At 42.5% G+C, this 17,444-nt stretch overlaps 1 long non-coding RNA gene across 2 annotated transcripts in view; it reads left to right on the forward strand.

The window, feature by feature from the left end:
• Nucleotides 1-17,444, forward strand: part of LOC123343914 — a 152,997-nt gene that overhangs the window by 77,718 nt on the left and 57,835 nt on the right. The gene's annotated exons all lie outside the window — the stretch shown is intronic.

A 17,444-nucleotide genomic window follows, 5' to 3' on the forward strand; every position in this document is an offset into this window, starting at 1 on the left:
GTCTCAAAATGGGCACCCAAAATACTGTCACTTTTGAAAGTCAGAGAGCAAGCACCAAGCATTTTGACATTGAATTCCACATACATTTCCAAGTAGCTTACATTGTGGCAGGATAACTGTTTCCTAAATGATCCTGTAGCCAGGACAGAATGGTTGTTGCTCATGGGATTTCTGATTACACAGTACTTCTCAAAATAAGGTCCTGAAAACCCTTCACTGTTTCTTACAAGAATCATGAAAGTTTTCCTGAACTTTTTTTGGCAAATAGAAGCTGGCCAGATAACCCTTGAGAACAGGAGCGGCACCAGGGTTTCTGGCACCCTACGCAGAATTCAGGAGGTGGCATTTTGTGTGCTCCCCACAGGGCGCGCGGGAGCTTCCGGTTCCACTCTCATCGCGCCGCCGAAGAAGGACCTTCCACCAAAATGCTGCAGGCGTCAGCGGCAGTCATTGAGCTGCTCAATTGCCTGCCGCTGTTTCCCGCGGCACGTCTGGAGAAGGTCCTTCTTCGGGGGCGCGACGGGAGCGGAACCAGAAGCTCCCGTGCGCCCCGTGGGGAGCGCACAAAATGCCGCCCCCTGAATCCTGGTGCCCTAGGTGACCACCTAGGGTCGCCTAATGGAAGTGCCGGCCCTGCTTGAGAAGAAATATTAGACATTAATTTAATTTTCACTGAGATAAGCAGTTGCTCATCGGGAAAAGGATCTGTATTTGTCTTTGTAGACCATGAACTTGCTGATGGACCAACTCTAACTCATACACTTGGATGCAAAGAGAATGCATGGTGGGCAGTAGCAGCTGCATTGTGGGAGCAATATAGTTGTGGATGAAATATATGGCTAGCTAGTTGTGGAGGGATGCCTGGCAGGAAATACATGTGTGGAAGGAATGCATGAAGACATTCACTAAGCACAGTGGAGAAAGGGATGCATGGTATGTTGGAAGCTTTTTTAATATAAAATAGAAGGAATTTGCATGAGTTTATTTTCCAGAAAATCCCAAAGATATAAATGCGTGCTATAAGTTTTACATATTAGCTGCTCATGACCATATAAAGAACTTGCAAAATGCTAATGAAGAGTTTTATTGCATTCATTCAACAGTTAACCTTTTTATCACCTGAAACATTTAAAACTACACAGCATGTATTATAATGCATTGGAAGGGCTAAAAAAAAAAAGAATTAAAAATGCTTTAATCTATTGTGACAGACCCAGACCAGTTGGAGTCTGGTAGAAGGCAAATATACTGGCCATTGGATGAATAGTTTTCTGTTCTCTGAGTGACCAGAGCAGGGGCTGCCCTAGAATAATCAGGAATCTGCTATAACCAATTAAGACAGGCAAGCTAATTAAGACACCTGGAGCCAATTAATAACTTACTAGAATCAATTATGGCAGGTTAATCAGGACACCTGGTTTAAAAAGGACCTCCTATCAGTTAGTGGGGGGCATGCATGGAACAGGGAGTGAGAAGGCGTGCTGCTGGAGGACGGAGGAGTACAAGTGTTATCAGGCTTCAGGGGGAAGATCCTGTGATAAGGATAAAGAAGGTGCTGGGGGAAGGCCATGGGGAAGTAGCCCAGGGAATTGAGGCTGTCATGCAGTTGATACAGGAGATGTTGTAGACAGCTGCTATCCACAGGGCCCTGGGCTGGAACCAAGTGTAGAGGGCAGGTCTGAGTTCCCCCCATCCCCCCAACTCCCTGTCTGACACAGGAGGAGTTGACCTGGTCTGTTAGACACACCAGAGGGGAAGGTCTAATTTGGAAAGGAATTTAGCCTGTCCCCGACCCACTAGGTGGGACAACAGAGACTGCGGAGATTGTTCTCCATTTCTCCCATGCTGGCCAGTGTTGAGGTTAGCTGAGGTTAGTAACCATGCTGAGGTTAGCTTTTGAGCCTCCAGCAAAAGTGGCCAAACTGAGGGCTGCTGTGAACCTCTGAGGCGAGCAAATCCTCCAGAAAGCGCAGGACCCCCCAAGGCAGAGGAGGAACTTTGTCACACTATATACTTCATTGTGAGACCAGCATGCAATTGCATCTTTTTTTAAAAATCTTAGTCACATGGGCTATATTCAACATAGGAAAAATCCTTCCCCACTTCTAATGGGCATTTCGTCCAGGAGGCTCTCCACACCTTGTAAGTTTGAACCAGCACCTCAGCAGCATCATTAAAAAAAAGCAGCGGTGAATACATTGCACAAAGCATTTTACTTCTTAATTTGTTGTAATGGATGAATAATCTAAACTTCTATCTGCATGATTTTGTCTTGTCTCCCGTTATGTTTAGTTGCTCCCTTCATTACAACGCTCAAACCAGAGGATTTTTTCCCCCAATAGGTCTCTGTCCGTGGTGCTGAATGCCTATCAAACTATCCACTAGAACAGTGGTCTCCAGTTCGGCCCGGAGTCGGAGCAGTTTTTTTTTTTTTTTTGCTTCGACAGTTCGGCCGGGAGCAGGGGGTGCATGCTCAAAATTTTTTTACTGATGGGGTGCGCGATCAAAAAAGTTTGGAGACCATTGGACTAGAACCATACAATATATATATTTATGCACTGTGGGGCAATGATCAGGCTGCACAACACAGGCCCCAAATTCTGCAACTGACAGCATGTGAGCAGACTTCTGCAGCAGCACATAGCCCTATTGAGTGAATTCATAAGGGTAGGACTATCCCTGCTATGAAGATCTTAAAATCTGAGATAAGCAAAGTAGACTGGCAGGAGAGAGAATCCATTATCTACAGTTCATTCTCTCTCTCTCTCATAATAAAAGATCAATATTAAAATTTCCCAACTCCTCCTAGTCATTCTATGCTGGCTGATTTCTTGCAGGCATTTCAGCATAAGTGGGTCTGGAGAAGCAATTTCCCTTCATAGTTAGGTCTGTGAATTTTTTTAAATATGAATGCAGTGTAATGAAACCCAGAATCTCAAGGCAAACCTCAATTGAATCAAAAGAGTTCCTTCTGTTTTCATTTTGAAGCTATGTGGGCTGTGAATTTTATCCAATTTTGATGCAAAACTGACAACAGGCCATGTTCATCAAAAGTTGTGTGAATGTCCATGAGTCTTTTTTGTGGAAAATAATCTGAGTTTTCAGTTTGTAATAGAATCTGAAAGTCAGATGATTTTCCTATGGTCCCAGCTTTGTGGTGAATATTAAATGCAGTGCTGGTAACCAGTGGCACTCCTGTCTGCACAATGAGAGTAAAACACTTCCTTGGGAAAACATCACAATGATCTTTTTTATTAATTGAAAGGCCATGATCCTGCAAAATGTTGAGGATGAGATTTTCAAAAGTGTTTATTTCTGGCCTAGTTCTGGTCCCATTCAAGTCAGTGGGAGTTTTTTTTACCATTGATTACAGTGGGAGCAGATTTCGGCGAATGCTCATAGCTTTAGAAAATCCCAACCTAAGTTTCTCCAGTAAGGTATTGAATTGTCTAAGCTCTGCTGCATAATTGAACCAATGGTGTTCAGCACCTTGTGGGGTTGGGCACATTATAAAGATGCTTATCTACAGTGTTTCCAACATTCCCAGAATGCCTTTCTCTCTCTGTGATACAAATCAAAACACTCTCAAAGTGGATGTGGCTTTGAATTAGCCCTTATGCAGTACTGCAAACATAATTTACCCCTTATGTCTAACCCAAACTCTCTGAGATAAGGGAAAGGTGTGAGAAACCAAGCTGTAAAATGAAACCCTAGTTTGGTGTCTATCCTTGCTGCTTGATGGAATTTAAAGATGATTAGTGCAGAAATCTGAATAGTGAATGCCTTTATTATCACCTTCCACTTAAGAATACTTCAATAGCGTTGATAAATTGTCATCTTTGATACTGCATTTAACCATCAGACTATGGCAGGATCAGTGCTCTGGGGATAGAACCAGTTTGGCACATCACACCTTTTTAAAAAAAAACAAAAACCAAACACAATAATTCCTCCAGACTGTCTTTGTCTATATCCTTTTTGCTGTAGCCTTAACAAATCTAGAGGGGTCATGGCTGGCTAGAATGAGATCTGATGATTCTCTTTATTAGTGAGTTGATTGATGTCTTTGATTGTAGCCAGACTTTTAAAATTAATATCAAAACATGCTTTTTGGTTAAAAACAGAATACTAAATTGTGGCCTCTGCTTTGCATATTTTTGGGACGAAGGAAGGATGAACAGAGCTGCAGTGCCCCAGCAGGAGCTCTGGGAGGAACTTGTACCCAATGTCTCCTGGGGTTCTTAGGGAAGGCAGCTACTGTTCCACACCTGAAGAAGATGCAGTGTGTGCCTCCTCCCACAGCCAGACAGATCTGCTCACTGTTGCATACGGAGGGTTGAGACATTGTCCTACCTCTTCTCCTAGTCCTTTACTGAAGCTAGAATTGAACAACACTACCTTGTGAAGCAATTGTGTTACCTGAATGCAGGACTTATTGTTCCCTCTGGGAAGGGGCCCTAGGATGTGTGTGTGTCAATGAATAGAGTCTCTATCACTTTGGCACACCTCCCCCAATGCACTGGGTTAGTATATAAAAAAAAATCACACGCCCTTCCTGGCATTTTCCTTTATTAAGAACAACAAAACCAAAACCTTAGCCTGAGCATCCACCCGAACTCCATGTTACAATGCGGGGTTTGCTGTGAGATTTCCTGTCTCAGCTCCAAGTCTCTCTGGTTTAAAGACACCCACAAACATCTCTGGGCTAGATCTAATGAGATCCAGCTAGTCTGGGTGGTAGGCTGAGTCAGTAAAAGCGCCTTGCATCTTTATCCTGGTCCTAGACCTGATGTTCTCTCAGAGACAGAAAGAAGCTCTTGACACCCTTTCCTACCTCCTGCCCCTTCTGTGCCTGTGTAGACACTGGGTACCATTTGGCCCCCACACAACCCTTTTTGCATGTGTTTTATTAAAAAACATTAATTTGAGGAAATGAGAATAATAAAAGAGTAAAAAGCGAGAAAGGAAGGGACTGCTGTTGTAGTGTGTGCATTGAGTTCCTCGGAGCACTGTTTTCTAGGGGATGTTGCTGGATATGCCTACTCTATGGCCTCCTGCTGAGGTGTATGTGTTACAAGGACTGCCTTGTGGCTAACAGACAGCTATGTACTGAACTGTTTTGGCTGACTGGGGTAAGTAAGGGTCCAGGGAAGTGCTGCATCACTGTTCTCAGCACTGCTGGAGTGGATCTGAGACTTACGAGAATTTTAGGCCGAGCTCTTGCTGCTGGTGTAATAATGGGGCAGCTTCATCAGTGGTAGCACCAGTGTAAGCAGGGCATAAACATTGTGTTTCTATCACCAGAGCCTTCCCAGAGCGGGGCCAGGTCATAAAGCAGTAAAAATGGCTGGTCTGTGTTAGTGCTTCCGCTGTTGTGGAGCTACCCACATGACAGACCAACAGTGAACGAGCTGTCTACAATTCTCAGTGTAGACGTGGTTCTGGAAAGGACCTGCTCAGGAGCTAGTGGTCTGAAATTATGCTGATCACACTTAATTTATCATCACTTAGTGGATAAAACTGACTGTGGCCTTTTCTTCACTGTTAAGAAAAGGTGTTTTTTTTACCTCAGGGTTACTAATATGCACGAGCTGTCCTGAGGTAAAAACACAGCGGAGACCGCGTACTTGTTTTATTGTGAGGTAAATTAGGTGAGGATAACCCCAGGTAGAGCTGATCTCGCCTAGTTTACCTCACAGTAAAACTAAAGTACTTTGTCTTCCCTGTAATTTTACCTTGGAATAGCTCATTTGTATCAGTTATACCAAAATACTCCCCCCCACACACACAGTTTTTTTTTTTTTTTTAACCAGTAAAGACAAGGCCTGTGTGACAGGACTGGACTGCTTTGAAACTTCTGTTGTCTGGTCTCTTTGCAGCTTTTGTGACATCACTGCAACCAAGACTTTGGTGAATCTAGTTATTTGTATGGGTCTAATGTGCTCTCTCCCCCTCGAAAGGGTCTGGTTTGAGAGACTTGGGTAGGGGCTTCAGTTTAGAACCACACCCATTTGCATGAAGGATTGCTTAATAAAGGTAATGTTGCATCATGTGGCTTAAGCGTGGGGGAGCTGATTAATGTAAAATAGCAAATCTGAAGTTGTGGAAATATTAATTAAAAAAAAAAAAAAGAGCAGGGAACCCAAACGACCACTATAAGCCCAGTAAAATGGAGCACATGAAATATGGAAGACATATAAACATATATAAGGGTATTTCTTATTAATAGCAAGTGAAAAACATTTTTAATGCTATCCAGGCCTGAGCCTTTCTGTGTTGAAGCTGTTCTCCCCTGTGCGGACTGGTCCAGATAGGAAAGGAGTGGAACAAGTGAGAATAAAATGAACCAGAGGGCTTGCTTTCGTAGGCAGCTAAAGGAACAAGAGTAGAAAATCCCAGACTGCAATCTTGGGACTGTCTTGTTAACTCCAGCGGTTGTATTCATTATAATTATGCCTATTGATTCTTCGACTCATTCATTGCTATAGCTACCAAACAGTGGTAACTTAGGTAACTGCCACTTTGAAACCTCTGCATTGGCTTTTCCAGCGAGAGTCCAGTGGAGTGAGGTGGCTGTCCAGAGACTGGAAGCATTCTGCATGCAGAGGGACAGAGGCAGGTAGAATGCCTCTGGGGCGCTATGTGAGCATGCTCAGAAGTGGCCCTTAGTCCTTTCTAGAGCAGCAGTCCAAGATCCCTTTACTGCTGGCCTCTGAGGAGCCTTATCCCATGCACATGAGAGAGGAGATTTGGATTGTGGCTGCACCTCTGCCATTCCCAGCGCAGCCATGCCCCCTTTGAGGTGTGGAGTGCTTCTTCCCCCTGGTTCACCTCATAGATGTGCAAAAAGGCACCTTAGTTCATCCAGACCACGTGCTTGGCATTGCATGCTTGTTCCCTGCATAGTACACTTTCTAGTGTTTGGTTCCGTCTAGTTTTATATATCCCAACCGTTGGGGCTTCCATCACTTTCCTCAGACTTTTCCACAGTTCCCATTGTCATAAGATTTCCCCCTTACTAGAGGTTTCAGTCCCCACCCCCTTATTCTATCCAAAATAATTCCTCTCCCTGCTTGGTGAGTTTGCTCATCAAATACAGTAGTATACTGTACATAGGTTGTTATCATGTCCCTGGCCTTTGTCATTTCTTAGCCACAATAGACTTGTGTAGGTCCTCTAGTCTTTACATTTAATTCACTGTCTTCAGAGTCCTGTATCTTTTCTCTGGCTCTTCTCTAAACTTCCTTCAATTTGTCACTATCTTTCTGGTACCAAGAGCAGAATGCAGCATTAATGGTATGCTTGCACGAGAGCCATGCAAAGAAAGGCTATTATTACCTCTCTGTTTTCCTGATGGGATCCCTCTGCATGTGTCTCAAAGTTACACTGGCCCTTTGTCCCGGCCATAGAGGAAGAGAGAGAAGGTGTAATTTAATTAGGCTGCAACTTTGTTAACGCATCTAGAAACTACTCCTCAATAAATTGTACTGGACAGGTCTTCTCTTTCCTTAATCATTTAACACAGGTGTAGAAAATTATTTTTTGTCAAGATCCAAATTTCTTGGTCAAGGTATAGTCAAGGTTCAGACTCCAGAGAAAATAATAATAAAAACAATAATGACAATAATAAGTAAATAAGAAGATTTGAGGTCTGTTCAAAAGTGCTTGGCGGTCCGGATTTGGACCACAATCCACCTATTGACTACCCCTGGTTTAACCCTATTTGGGGAGAGCTGCATCCGTTCTGCCCGCTGGCCCCCACCCATTGCTGCGATCCACTGCCCTCTGTATGTTGGTTAAGGAGAGCCTGGGGAAAAGGTGGTTGTGTCCCTGATGTACCATATGTTAGGAACCCCAGCTTCCTTAGACATGCCTTCTGCCAAGTCCACTTCCAACTCCAGGGAACTGGGCCGTCTGTGGACAGTAGACTTGCTCTGAACACCTGCCACCTGCTAAGTTGTGACATCTTGAATCTTATCTCCTGACCTGCCCCACGAAGTTCCTGACCTGCTGTGGAGAGGGCAACTCCCCTCGCAATCTGGTGATGAGGGAAACATTCTTTCCCAGCCCCCATCCCGCAATATGATTAGTGCAGTGCCCATAGCAGACCATAAAACTTGGTCCTATTCTGACCCCAAATGTGGGAGAGTGGGTGCTGCTGCTCCAGGATGAACGGGGGCACTGTCTAGTGAGAATGGGGTATAAAACTCTCCCTTCCCCATGTGCCCCATGTGCTAGTGGCCAACCTGAGCCACTTCTGGTCCACACCAGGTCAGGTGATATTTTCCCTCCCCCAATGCCCATTCCTCTTAACTGAAAGGATGGGGGCATTTTAAAGGACCCTTTTTCTTTCCCCTGGCCAGACAGCTCCCACACATTCAACCAACTCTTCCCCCGCACAAGGAACACATTTTGTTGCTATACCTCATTGCAAACTCGCATCTGATTTGCTATTATCATCAGGCCTCTCTTTCATTAGTGCTTCCTGGGTTTCTCCCTCACACTGAATTGAATATCTGTGTTCCAGATTGTTTTCCCTGATGTATGAGCTTGCATCTTACCAGAGTGAATTGCGGGCTGCTGTTTTCTGCCATAGGTTCACTTGTGCTACTTCTGATTCTGCTCCACTATTTACAACTCCTGCTCATTTAGTGATATCTGCAGGTTTCATACATATACTATTTACGACCCCCTCCAGATCACTGATGAAGTTAATCACATGTAGCATGTTGTTCTCACATGTTAAGCATGTCTTTTCTTCCTCAATGGAACTCCATATCCTTACCCTCTGAATATTGCTGTCATCTTCATATCCACTCCTTCAAACAGAGCCCCAGGCCCATCAGCTGGAGCATGACAGGACCTATTAAGAGCCGGCTATAGTCTGAGATAAATGTCAGACTTCCCACATGTGTTTGTTGAGCTATAATGCTGTTGATTGCCATAGTTTACACACACACACTTTTAAAAAAGGTCACATCAGTATGGTAATGGCTTAAATGAAAATTGCTTTATTATGCATGTGTCTGTAACTGCAGCCAGCTGATTAGCCTGCCAGCTGTGGCCAGATATCTCTTGCAGATCCTGTCTGATAAATGCATCTTTAAAAGATTTTGGGATGAACTTTAGCTGTGCTTGTTTGTTAGTTCAGTTTGACTTGGATTACTTTTTAATGCACTGACAGGGAGCATTTATCAATAAAGCCACTAGGATGAATGCTTGTCGTTCAGACCTTATCTGGTTGAGCCGAAATGGAAAGAAACTACCTTTATGTTTCATTTGTCTGAGTGCCACAGTGTATGGGCTGTAGGAAATGCTCAAGAAATGGTGTCTTTTGATAGATTTTTATCTTTCCTTCTGTGCATATGTCAGCAACAAGATCCTACTGTGTATGAGACACTCGGCCTACTTTGATTCTGCTTTACTTGATTTTTATCAAGTCTATTGTTAATGGAATAAAGTTTGAGCTATAAAGCAGCTTGTTCTGCTACCAAAAAGTGGCATTACTTTTTTTTCAAGTGACCAGCATTTTATATAAATTAATACATGTAATAAATAATAACGAATACCACTTTGAGAGACTATTTGATTGGAAAGATGTAGATGAGAGGATTTTTCTGGCAATAGAAGCTCCAGTGAGATGAAATTTCACTGCCATATAACTCCAATAAAAAGTTAGTATTTCCTGTTTTGGTTAGTTTCTGCTGAGTCAGCAATTCCTCTGGGATTTTTGTTTGGGGTTTTGAGTTTATAATTTCAAGGAACTCCCCCTCCCCCAGCATCCCACCAATCTGTTTGGATTCCTTAACATTTTGAAAAGGATGCATTTAGAAAAACATAAGCTCCCTCCTATGAGCTGCTGAGCACCCTTAACTCTCATTGATGGGATGGGAATCCCAGACAGGCCAGCTCCAGTGGACATGATGATGATGATCTGTTTGTAACTGGAACACGCAGAAGTCCCAGGCTAGGTACTGTACAAACACACAGGAAGGGAAAGTCTCTCCACCCAAATTGCCTACAGTCTAAAAGGCAACAAACAAACAAAGGTGGGGGGGTGAGGGTGGGAAGGATACAGCTTATGACTAAGAGGTCAGGGTGAGGAGTGGCAGATATATTGTTCATTCCAAGGGGACTTTTTTGGTGTGGGGGAGATGGGGTAGTTGAAAAGTGGGGTAGAAAGGGGATGAGGTTGATGAGGTACAGAGGGGAGATAGGAGAGTAGGCATTATGAGGAGGAAGTGGGGGGCTGGGCACAAGGGCCAGGCGTCTGGTTGGAACAGAGTTTGTAATTCAAAGAAATCCCAGGGTAGATGGTCACTGTGGTGTCCGGAGGCTGCTCCTCCCCTACACCTGGTGGTACTGAAGCCTTTCATGTTCTTTGTGTTACAGAACAAAAGCACAATGTGGGGTCAATCCTCAGCTTCACCTATGCCATGATTAGTAGTGAAAACACCAGCGGCCATGTGCTCGTGCTGTGATGTGGCAGCATTAGACTAAGGTTTCTCAGCCAGGGTGGAGGGGCTAGTGTGCTGTAGATAGGAAAGAGATTCCAGTGGAGATGTTGCTGGTGAAAGGGAAGCAATGCAAATGTTCCAGCTGGACTGGAAAGTGGAAAGCTGCATTTGTCATCTCTGTCCCCCGTGAACAGGACTTACTCACCCTGGGCCTGATTCTCTAGCATCCTGCACCTCATGCAGTCATTTACACCAGTGCAAAGTGGCTGTGAAATGCCGCCTAATCAGAATGGTGGCACTTGGGCTTACTGTGCATTGGGGTAAGTGGCTGCACAAGAGGCAGGGCAATGGAGAACCAAGCCCAGAATAGCCTGCTTCTCGGTACCACTTGTTTATCTTCCAGTGGGGGAACAACCGTCCTAAGATCCTCAGCGGAAGAGACAGGAATATATTATAGCTGAGCCACCTACTGATATAATCCAAAATGGGGGAGATCTGAGCATTCTCTTTCTTTGGCTAATTATACATTGTTCAGCTTAATTGTCTCTCTCCAGAAACAGCCTTCAATTCAATTAGACGAAGACTTTTGCTGAAATGCTCTGTACTAAAAAAACTGAGGAGGAAAAAAGACATTAGACAATTTGGTTCTTATCTTTTTTTTAAATCCAGCTGTACATAGTGGAGGAAGGTGCCCTTTATTAAACAATATTCACTGATGTGTGTAATTTGCTTTGGATAAATTGTCCTTGGGGGTCATTTATGTTCCTAAATATCTGTAACCGTTTTTGATTTGCAGGTATATTTGTGTCAATCAGTCAAAGTTTCTGATAGTTCCCTATACACTCAGCACCTCGGCTTGCGTTTCATTTATTTTCTATCCTAGAAACAGAACAGCACTGCCGAAGAGTAATACCACTGGGATATTATAAAGTCATGATTACCTAGTTCAGTTGCATTAATTAAAAAAAAAGATTGAGCTTAATGGTGGGCTAAGTGCTGCTGAAATCTACTATCTACACGATCTATTTGCACACACTCCCTTGCAGCTACTTTTAAAATTCTAGAGCTTGAGTTCCCTTAATTCCCATTGGAATTATTGGGAATTCTGGACTTTCAGCCAGTCCAAGAACAGACTGCAATGTCAGACTAGCTGGACTCTGCAAACTTGTTACCATTTTGTAATGGGTCAGGAAAAACAAATCTGTGGATTTTGTTTTTTGTTTTAAATCTCTGCAGAATCTAAAGCCCTTCCTGAAAGGGATTAATTTGGTCTTTATCAGTGGAATGAACACAACATACGGGTGCCAGTTTTCAGTCCTTTAAATTTAGTAAACAAAACCCAGAATGAAATAAGAAAGGGGAAGCAGCACACAATAATCCACTCCCATGACTGTAAAAGGATTAAAATCTTGCGGTCCCCCGGCACTTGACAGCTTGTTTTGATGACACTGTGGTGACAGCCTGCCTCTGGAGTACAAGCATGTACCATAGATTGTATTATTTGTATTGTGATAGCTCCCAGAATCACCAGGCAGGACCAGGGCCACATTGTGCTAGGAGTTTGTATCACCAGTCCTCTTAGCCTAGTGTCTGGTAGGAATAGTCCTTGCCCCAAAGGTGAGTCCTAATTGCCCTTTTAGCAATGAACGTGCAGCTGGATGGTGAAATTTTCAAGATGGACAGTGGGGAAGCAAATCCCCCCCAAAGGCTTCCTTCATGGAGTTTCTTCCTTCCTTATTGGTCTGTAGGAAGAGTTGCCTCTCCCATGGCACAATCCACATAGGATTTCCACAGGGGTGATTCCTTTCCCCTGGGATAGAGGTGGGAGGCCCTGGAGTGATTGCAGAATCCACTCCTTGCACTCACCCCACAGTGGCAGCTCCTGCGACTTCAGTCGCATAGGGGTGTCTGGGCTCAGCTCCCTGATTTGAGTATTGTGATCTCCGGGGTCATTGGGTGAATCAGTTAATCACCCTGTGACTTTGTTTCCCATTTGTAAAATGGAAATAATACTTCCTTTCTGCCATTCTCTGTCTGTCTTGGCTGCTTGGACAGTAAAGTCCTCAGGACAGGGACTGTGTCTTACTCTGTTTGTATAGTGTCTGGCACCATGGGCTCCAACCTCCGTTAGGGCTTTTAGGTGCTACTGTGCCACACTGAATTAATCTTGTAACTATAATTAATCAATAACATGCTTTTCTGAACACTGTGGAGAGGGCCTTGCTGAGTAAATGAAAAGGAAGAACTTCAGTTGTCAGAAAGCAAATTAAGTTGTCTGGTACAAATATACACAGTGGATTCTCTCTCTTGTCTACAAGGCAGAAACTCAAAAGCCTGCACCTTTAATTTTGCACCATAAATTTTTCTGATTATAATAACTATTTACTTGATCAATAATGACAGTCTAATTGTAAATTCATTTGCAATATACAATGGACTGGAGCTTTTGAACCTCCTTGTTGTGTCTGGCAACTACAGGGGATTAATTGCATGTTGTCATAATGGCAGAGCTGTCAAATTCAGCCGGAGTGCTAATAGCAGGATTATTATTTAACAGATCAGTCTCTGTGAGGTCGCGTTTTATTCTGCTTCACTTGGTGGGTTTAAAGTGTTTTTAAGAATTCAACACCTAAAACAAAAGCCATTGTGAGTTCAACATGGAATGCATTAGAGGTGCACTCTTCCACCCCAGCCCTGTCTGCAATTTGAAATAATTGTTTCCAAATTAATAGTGGAAGATGCTGACTGCATGAATCATTTTCACAAGTAAACAGCTAATGGATTTATAAACTCTTTGTGGTATCTTGCCTGATGCCAGTCCAAGACTGGTGATCAAAATTGGAACCCACCTAGCATAGCTGATTTGTGACCGGCTACAGCACTGTTGCACTGTGTGGTAGAAGGAACCTTAACCCATATTCTGTAACTAGGAAAAAGTGCTGCATAGTCTAGCTCAATTCCTGTCTATGCTACACACTGGTGGAAGCAAGCTATAAATGGGTCATTGGACAACTGTTTTTGAGTCTCCTAGGCCAGCAGAGGCTTTATAGTGCTGCAAATTCAAGACAGCACAGACCATGTCATTGAGCCTCACCATTATGTGTAAATGCCTGGCCCATTTTCCTTTTTTTATTATTTCCCTATCAGTTTCCATTCTTTGCACTTATGCTACAGTAACTGTCCGAAATATGAAACTGTATCCCACATGTGGCCATGAAGAATTTATGAAAAGAATCATCTGTTTAACATAATGGCCAGACATGAGCCCCAACCAACCCCCCCCCAGATCAAACACACTCAAGCATTGACCCCAGATCTGAGTTTGGGCTGAAGCAGCCAAGCTGGAGGGGAAAAGCTATTCAAAAAATGTTGACATTCGGCTCATGGAATTGGTGCCATATGTTCATCTCAAACGGGGTGGGTCATGCAGCCAAGCAGACAGAGAAAGGGAGATGGTTTACAAAACATGCCGATCCAAAGCTTCCAAGGGTAAAGCAGAGCATGGGCAATTCCAAAGAATAGCCTCCCCTTCCCACTCCACACCTCCATGTGCTCCTATTTCAGCCACATTGTCCCTGGCAACTTCCCCCATGATGACTGAACAGCTGACACTCCCCTTCAGAGAGAAGTTAATGCTGCTAATTCTGCCACTGACCTACTTTGTGGCCTTGGTCAAAACTAGCCAACTTAACCTCTCCAGGCCAGACACTGCACCAGTTTTAAGCCTACTGGACTTTACTGAAGTCAGTGGGAGCAGTGAGCTGGATTCTCTATTGTTTTGCATCTTTTATCATCATTTACATTACTCAGAGTTGGTAGGGTTTCATGCCCACTGTGCACAGACGTAAACAGGCCAAACTCTCTGCTAGCATAAATGGGCACAGACCCATTGACTTCAATGAAGTTTTGCACATTTGAAGCAGCTGAGAATTTGGTCCACAAGGTAGTGGAGAATCAGGCCCAACAATTACATATGTAAATGATGGATGTTTTGAAGATTCATTATTTACTGAATGGGGCTGATTCCACCACTTATACTCCATGGGCAGTCACTTGAGTATGGATTGCAAGGATGGCCCTACACACTAACTGTCATAAACATCTACAAAATAAACATCATGACTCCAAACATTACAATAAAAGAATGTTTATGCACCAGCTCAGAATTTATTATAGTACAAACAAGTTTGTCAAACACAATATATTCTCTAGTTATGAAAATATCAATGTTTACAATTCAAATAGGTGATAGGTCTCATTATTATAATTTTATATACTCAGTGTTGTGTTAAAAAATGACTTTGTTCATAGCTGTGATTTTTCAAGGACATATGCCTGCAAGTAATTGTCAGACTCTCTCTTCACAGCTTTTCTTTTTCTAATTGTAGATATTTGAAATATAAGTTAAATCAAGTAGGAAATCCTCTCTCTGCAACCAAGATACTTCTGTCTCCAGAATATTTTATTTTCCTAAACAGTGAGACAGCAAGTGCTTGGTTAAGTTTTTACTATAGGAAAATTAGGAGGTACAAAGAATACAGCAAGACATTGGCTAGTTAACAACAGTCATTGCAAGATGCTTCACAAAACCAAAAAAGGCAAGGATCAACAGCAGCTCTCATATGGTGGACTAAAAAGTCAAGGCTTTATTTCCCAAACTGTCCCCTCCCACAAAAAAGGCTTCAGAATGTTTATTGTTAATAAGTTATGGCCTAATCAAAACCCCATTGAAGCCAGTGGGAGGTTTTTTGTTGACTTCAATGGGGCTTTGAATCGAGCCCTTAAAGCCCCAAAATCACTGGAAATGAACTGGTTGATTAAATACCTATGAAAATAATACCATGTTATTTCAAAGACTGATATGAAAAAGGTAGTGAGGTTTGTTTAAAAAACAAGATTACAGTAACCTGGTGGAATATCTTTAGTTCAGAAATGACATCTTCACACTAAGAGTTTTAAAATTTTAAATATGGCCATTTGTTAAAATTAAAAATACAAGTAGGGAAAAAAAAGAGAGATTACACTGCTAGTTTGCAGGACCAACATCTTGTTAAGAAAAGTAACAAATCACACAATGTATATGGCAGATTATTCCATATACGGAATTGAAATATATGCATTTTTTAAAAAACCTAAACATTCAGTTACTTATGTAAGGTTACTAATATATTAAGTAGAATAGTGAAATGTTCATATAAATACATTTTGTTTTCAATATTAGATACGTTCTCAAAAATGAACAGCTTACTCTATATAGGTATATTGCACTTTGACTTATTCACATGTAACTCAGACTAGCATTCTTCATAACAAATTTAAAATAAAAAAGAGATCAATACAGTGTCTTCCCCAAAATTAAATAGCTAGTACCTTTTTTAAAAAGGTAAACTTTGGTTAATATCAATTTACACAGAAGGAGAATAAAGAGAGAGCTTGGGAAATGGAGGGAAAAAGGACAAAGACTAATAAATAAATAAGTAAATCAGTAGTAAAGAAGTTTATAATTTTACCCTTATTTAGTTGTCAGTAAAGACACATTCAGAGGCCTAGCGTTTCCTTATGCTTTATTATTGCAATTACTGTTTTGCATACATCACGTTTTGTCAAGATTAGTGTGAAAAGATCACAGGATGGGTTTTAGTTTGCTTGTTTGTTTCCTCTCTTCATATTTCAAAAGATTTAGTTCTTGCCATGCTCATTTGGGGGAAAGGGTCAAATTCTGTTCTCAGGCACATCCCTGCCATCCTCACCCCCCAATTCTGATTGAACTGAAAAATCATTAGCCGATATAATTCAGCAGCCTGATAGAGGAGGTGCTTAGCACCTTGCAGGGAAGTACTGAGCACCCTGGACTCACACTGAAGTCAGTGGAGCTGAGGATCTGACCATAATAGACCCAATTCTACAAATCTTTACTTGCTTGAGTAGTCTCATTCTTTCCCAAATAAGCCCTACTTCCATGTAAGTAAAGATCTGTCGGACCAGATAGATTGGACTTCATCCTTTACTGCTTTGCACCCTTGTGTGCTCGAAAGTTTGTCTCTCTCACCAACAGATGTTGGTCCAATAAAATATATGACCTCACCCACCTGATCGCTCATGTGCCTTGTGCTGTCATTGATGCCTGTGCACGGTGCGTTCTTATTTGGTTGCTGTATACATCCACTTTACACTCACTTTACTACAGATTCTTATTGAGCCTAGTTCTAGGAGGTGCTGAGAGCCCTCTATTCCCCCTCTCGGAGGATCTCAGGATGTCACAGCATTGGGTCTTTTGTGAGCTTCCTGCTCACAATGAGGCACATACACTGACACCTTGCAAACCCTGAGCTTCTCTCTTTTTTGCAGTTATCAATTGAGAAGCCCCTATGCTCACTGACAAAGCTGTGCCTGTGTTTACCAGGCAAGGAAACATAATCTTACACTCTTTGTTAAGGCCTGTGTTAAGTGCTCCACTAGTAATTTACGTGTTATGATGCATGCTTCGTGAGACCACATACCCACAACAAAGAGGGATAATAGCAAATGAAATGCGTCTCAGTAGCCTGATGTAGCTATCTTCTTCCTGTGTCTTCAGGAAGTGTTGCTGATATGCTTCTTATGGGTGTGGAGGAAGAGAATTTAAATATTTATCCTAGTTAAAGTACCTTAAAATTCACTGTCCAGGCATTTTGGGTAGTCTTTGTTTTTACTGTTGTGGAGTCTTTAATATGTTGAATCCACACGCAGATTTTTGACTATTAAACAACTAAATGGTAAATGTGTGCTAGCATAGCCCAAACAGGTTCTAATATTTCATTTTTGTATGTATAATTTCTAAAGGCCCAGTCATGTGGGGTGCTGAGTAGTTTCATTGGCTCCAAAGGGAGTTGTGGTATCCATATTTCTCATTAAACGCATAGCCAGGCTCACTAAGTCTCCTAGCATGTCAGGGAGACTCCCATTTATAACAAACTTAGGAGCCTTTGGAGAGTCTAATTAAAGTCA

This window comes from Mauremys mutica, chromosome 11, assembly GCF_020497125.1.
Source record: "Mauremys mutica isolate MM-2020 ecotype Southern chromosome 11, ASM2049712v1, whole genome shotgun sequence".
Lineage (NCBI taxonomy): Eukaryota > Metazoa > Chordata > Testudines > Geoemydidae > Mauremys > Mauremys mutica.